This window comes from Panthera tigris, chromosome E3, assembly GCF_018350195.1.
Source record: "Panthera tigris isolate Pti1 chromosome E3, P.tigris_Pti1_mat1.1, whole genome shotgun sequence".
Taxonomy (NCBI): Eukaryota; Metazoa; Chordata; class Mammalia; order Carnivora; family Felidae; genus Panthera; species Panthera tigris.
Window position 1 is genome coordinate 34,249,316 of NC_056675.1, and position 6,015 is coordinate 34,255,330.

Sequence of the window (6,015 nt, forward strand, 5' to 3'; positions counted from 1 at the left end):
CCTAGGTGAATCTGATCTTCACCCCTCCTTCTAGGCCCTGCAAATGTAGGCAACAAAACTATTAATGTCCCGGCTGAGGTAACAAATTGCCATAAAAATGGGAAGGCTTAACTCAACGAGGATTTATTCGCTCACACTCCTGGAGCCCACAAATCCAAAATCAAGAGTCACCAGGGCTGTACCCTCTCCCAAGGCTCTAGGGAAGGATCCTGTGTATTAGTCAGCTCGAGCTGCTGTAACAAAACACCATAGACTTCGTGACTCAAACAAAAGACCTTTACTTCCTCACACTTTGGGAGGGGGATGCTGAGAAGTCCATGACTGAGGTGCCACCGTGGTTGGGGGTTGGTGAAAGCACGAAGTTCTTGGCTGGCAGACCTCTCTGTCGTCAGGCGGCCGCGTTTTGTGTAGGCAAGGAGAGAGGGAGCAAGCTGTCGGCGCTTCTTCCTATAATGATATTAATCCTCTGCCATCAGGCTCTACCCTTATGACCTCATTTAACCTTACTTACTTCCATAAACGCTTCATATTCAGAAACGGCCTCACTGGGCTTTGGGGCTTCAATCTATGAATTTAGGGGGACAGAAACATTCAATCCACACTACCTCCCTGCCTGCCTCCTAGCTTCTGGTGGCTGTCAGCTGTCATTGGCCTCTAGATGCATTACTCCAATCTCTGCCTCTGTCTTCACATGGTCGTCTTTCTTGTGTGTATGTGTCTAAATTTCCTTTTAGGAAGGTACCGATTACTGGATTAGGGCCCACCTCATCCAGCATGACCTCATTTTCCCCTTATTACATCTGCAGAGACCTTATTTCCAAATAAGGTCATGTTCCAGGTTTGGGGTTAGGACTTGAACGTATCTTTTGGGGAGACACAATTCAGTGCACAATAGAAACCATGTTGGAAGGGATGCCCCGGAGGGACCCAGCTCTTCAGCCCACTGCTGTAAGAGTACCCCCCTGCTCTCCACCCGCCCTCCACTCGCCCCCCCCCCACCTGCCCCTACCCCAGACATCATAGAGCAGAAACAAACCTGGCCCCATGGTGCCCTTCTTGAATTCCTGACCCGAAGAATCCATGAGCATAACAAAAGGGTTATTGTTTATGCCACTGAATTTTGGGGTAGTTTGCAACACAACAGGAATTTATGGGAATAAGGGGGAGCGAGAGTCAGCCCTTCTTTGCAGAGCTCTGCAGGCGTGGGGGAGAGGTCCCTTCCCATTCCGTGTCTCAGTTATTTACAAGCCCCTCTGCTGGCCCCTTCGCCCTTCAGTTCCTCCTTCATCCACACAACAGCCCTGAGGCTCAGAGAGGTGACGTGCCTTACCAGGAGCCGCCCAGCTTCTGCATGGCAGAGCTGGCTCCCAGACCTCCGAGCGGGTGTGCTGGGTGAAGCCTGCACGAAAGGCCCTTTCCTGCACGCCTCTTCCCTTGAGCAGCTGTCCCAAGGCTCGGTGACACAAGGGTTATGGTGCTCGCTCACGCATGCTGGAGTGTACATTACCTTCACCATCAGGGCTAATGACAAATCATGTATGCAACAGAGGAAGGCGGCCGGACTGCCAGATGTGTGATAAGAAACCAGGTTGCAGGAAATTGCTGTCAGGTGATTCTTATTGGCTCATGTATTCCGAGCAGCCCCTTTCCAAAGGTCGTGTGTTTACTGAATGCTTGATGTGTTTTCCCCATCAGCTCTAGAAGATTGTGTCCTCCTGAGGGAGCGCTTTCCCAACCCCCACCCCCCTCGCCCCGGGACTGCTGAGAGCAGGTGATTAGAACTCTGCCCCCTGCCTCCCGCCAGCTTCTAAGAGCACCTGCTGCCTGTCTGGTTCCCGGGTCTGTGTGCAGAGGCACCAAGCTGACCTTCGGGTGCTCCAGCACTGGCTTCAGATCAGTTGCAGGGCCACCGACCAGTCCTTTCCACTCGTTCGACACCTAATTGTGGAAAACGTTCCACACGTGAGGTGGTCGGGAGTTCCTTTACTTCCCTGAAACTTAATTTTCTGATTTGTTGAGTATTGTTAATCATACCTATCTTTAAAAAAATTTTTTTAATGTTTATTTATTTTTGAGAGAGAGAGATTGACAGGGTGTGAGCAGGGAAGGGTCAGAGACAGAGGGAGACACAGAATCTGAAGCAGGATCTAGGCTCTGAGCCATCAGGACAGCGCCTGACGTGGGGCTCAAACTCACGAACTGTGAGATCGTGACCTGAGCCAAAGTCAGACGCTTAACCGACCGAGCCACCCAGGTGCCCCTTCTGTTTGTTTTTTAATATTTATTTATTTGTTTATTTTGAGAGAGAGCGCGAGAGAGGAGAGAGAGCGAGAGAGTGGGAGAGCGTGCACTCACATGCCGCTGGGACAGAGAGAGAGGGAAAGAGAGAATCCCAAGCAGTCTCCATGCTCAGTGCAGAGCCCGATGTGGGGCATGATCCCGTGACCCTGGGATCGTGACCTGAACTGAAATCAAGAGTCGGATACTCAACCAACTGAGCCACCCAGGTGCCCCCAACATCCCTTGCATTTTATTTATTTATTTATTTATTTATTTATTTATTTATTTATTTTTTTGTTTTTGAGACAGAGAGAGACAGAGCATGAGTGGGGAAGGGGCAGAGAGAGAGGGAGGCACAGAATCCGAAGCAGGCTCCAGGCTCTGAGCTGTCAGCACAGAGCCCGACGCGGGGCTCGAACTCACGGACCGTGAGATCATGACCTGAGCCGAAGTCGGACGCTTAACCGACTGAGCCACCCAGGCGCCCCTACATCCCTTGCATTTTAAAGAACACATTAGGGGCGCCTGGGTGGCGCAGTCGGTTAAGCGTCCGACTTCAGCCAGGTCACGATCTCGTGGTCTGTGAGTTCGAGCCCCGCGTCAGGCTCTGGGCTGATGGCTCGGAGCCTGGAGCCTGTTTCCGATTCTGTGTCTCCCTCTCTCTCTGCCCCTCCCCCGTTCATGCTCTGTCTCTCTCTGTCCCAAAAAAAATAAATAAAAAACGTTGAAAAAAAAAAAAAAAAGAAGAACACATTAATTTCACTAATTTGACCAAGTCACATTGTTAGATTAAAAAAAAAAAAAAGCAAGTTATAGGGTCATAGAAACTGTATAAATATCAGTTATATAAGAGCAAACATTCACAAAATATTACATGTTTTTTTTTTTTTTTTCAGGATGTATGCACAGAAAGAAGTCTGGAAAGATGTCCTCAGACAGAAGTAGCAGTCTCTTCTTGGGGGAAGGGAAGGGGGCGACAGGTCCAGGAGGACTTCTAGCCTCAGACGTCCAGCCTCCAGAGGTGTGAGAGGTAAATCTCTGTGGCTGATGAGCCCCTCTGTCTTTGGTGTGCTGTTATCGCAGCTGGAAGGTGAAATTTACGTACCACACACGTCCCCCGGGGAAGTATATAGATGGGTGGATTTAGTGTATTCAGGGAGACTGTACAACTGTCACAACCATCTCATTCCAAAACGCGTTCGTCACCCCAGAAACACGCTCTACCCCCACGAGCGTTCATTCCGATTGGCCTCTTCCCTGGCCGCTCCTATTCTATGGATTTGCCTCTTTTGGGTATGTTGCATACTTGGCATCATACGAATGCTCTCTTTTGTGTCTGGCTTCTTTAACGGAGCATCTTTCCAACGTGAATCCACTGCTACGAATTAGGGGGCTATGAATATGCACGTGAAGTTTCTGCCCAGACATACGTTTTCCTTTCTCTAGGCTGCGTACCCAGGAGTGCAGTTGTTGGGTCTTCTGTAATTAATGCTGTATTTAACGTTTTGAGAAACAGCCCGCCCGTTTTCCAGAGTGTCTGCCCCATTTTTCGTACCCCCTTTTTGAGGGTGAAGGCTCCGGTTCCCTGGAGTTTCACCTTGTGAGGGAATTCTCGGAACCAGCGTAAAACATGTGCTTCTCGGAGTTGTCTCACCCAAGAGGCGAGGGCTCTGGGCTGTTTGTACACCAAATCCTGCAGTCGTTGGGTAGGGCTGCCGATTCCTTGGTGTGTCTGGTCAGCTGTGTGTGAGCAGTGAGTCCAGAGAAAACCTTCTGGGGCTGCCTGTTAGAAGCACAGAAATGGTGGGGACGAGGGGCCATGGTGAGGGGTCCATAGTGCCTGCTACTGTTGTTCTTGCTAATCATTTTAGAATCACTCAGCCAGTCTCCCCCTCCTCCGTAGGCCTGCAGATGACCGGCTGCAGTGTTAAAATTGCACAATTTAGGGTCTGCAGTGGGCTGAATGGTATCTTCCAAAAATTTGTATCCACCTGGAACCTCTGAATGTGATCTCATTTGGGAACAGTCTTTGCAGATGTCATTAATTAAGGACTTTGAGATGCAATCATGATCCTACAAGTGTCCTTATGGAAAGAGGAGGGGACGCAGAGGGAGGAGGTCCATGTGAAGACAGGCGCAGAGATTGGAGTGATGCGTCTACAAGCTGGGGAATGACAAAGATGGCCGCAGACCCCGAAAGCCAGGAGACGGACGTGGGACAGACTCTCCCTCAGGGCCTCCTGTAGGAACCGGCCCCTGTGGACACCTTGACCCCGCAGACTCTTGGTGTGCAGGGCCGCGGGAGAATGAATTCCTCTTGTTTCAATCTCCCTGTTTGTGAGCAGTTAGCAGACTGATGGAGCGTCCCAGCTGGCTCAGGCCTCTGGCTTTGCTGCCCCCTTGGCCCATGATGCCAGTGCCCAGCCCAGTTTCCACGTGCACAGACGGCTTCTTCACCGTGTAGTTCATGGCTAAATCTCCCTGCTCGGAGAGCTCTCCCCGCCCCCCTGTCCTGTGTTACCCGGACCGCCTGCCTGGGTGTCTGTCACAGCCCTGTTGTATTTTCTGCATCAGCTCGTTGCTCTCCAGACTGATGTTACTTATTTTTCCTTGTTTGTCATCTGTGTCTTGCACTGGGATGTAAGCTGTCTGAGAGCAGGGTCTTGCCTGTGCTGGCGGTCGATGTAATGCTGAGCACTTGCATTCGCAGAACGACCGAGAGGCTGGAGGCACTGTTGCCCTGGATGTCATTGGGAACACCCAGTTTCAGAGAAGCTGGCCGTCACACATACTCTATGGGGGGGGAGGGGAGGGGAGAAGAGGTTTTATGGTCCACTTAGACCTGGATCCAAATGTCCTCTTTTGAGATGAGCTTACACAGACGCCCTGTTCTTTCCTGCCTCTGCCTCCGGGAGATTAATGAGCATTTCCAACTGTCACAAGCCTGCCCTGTTTCTCTTCCTCCTGCTAGGTTATCCAGGGCCCAGGATGCTGGTGGAGGACTTGGGGCAGCAAAGTGTCTTCCCAGCCAGGCTCCCTCCCTCCACCAACTGTGGCCCCGCCTGAGCAAGGCGTCCCATCGCTGTATCCTGGCATGTATTATGGGGTCCCAGGGCATTCGCTGGGGGTACATCACCTCTGAATACTGGCAGCAGCAAAACGCGCTAGGGGCAGGGAGGGGGCTGATGCACCGTCTCCCCAGGGAAGGGCCACCCTTTTCTCAACAGCCTCTTTGGGTCTCTCATCTGGTTTAGACTTCATTTTATTTAAAATACATTTGTGTGTGGGGGGGTACCTGGGTGGCTCAGTTGGTTAGGTGACCGACTTCGGTTCAGGTGATGATCTCGCGGTTTGTTAGTTCGAGCCCCCTGTCGGGCTCTATGCTGACAGCTCAGAACTTGGAGCCTGCTTCCGATTCTGTGTCTCACTCTCTCTCTGCGCCTGCCCTGCTTGTGCTCTGTCTCACTCTGTCTCTCAAGAATAAATAAATGTAAAAAAAAATGTTGAATACGTTTGTGGGGGGTGCTTGGGTGGCTCAGTTGGTGAAGCATCCTACTTGGGCTCAGGTCATGATCTCCCAGTTGGTGGGTTCGAGCCCCACACAGTTCAGAGCCTGGAGCCTGCTTTGGATTCTGTGTCTCCCTCTCTCTGCCCCTTCGTAGCTCACCCTCTGTGTGTGTGTGTCTCTCTCTCTCAAAAATAAATCTTAAAAAATAAAAAAAAAATAACGAAAAT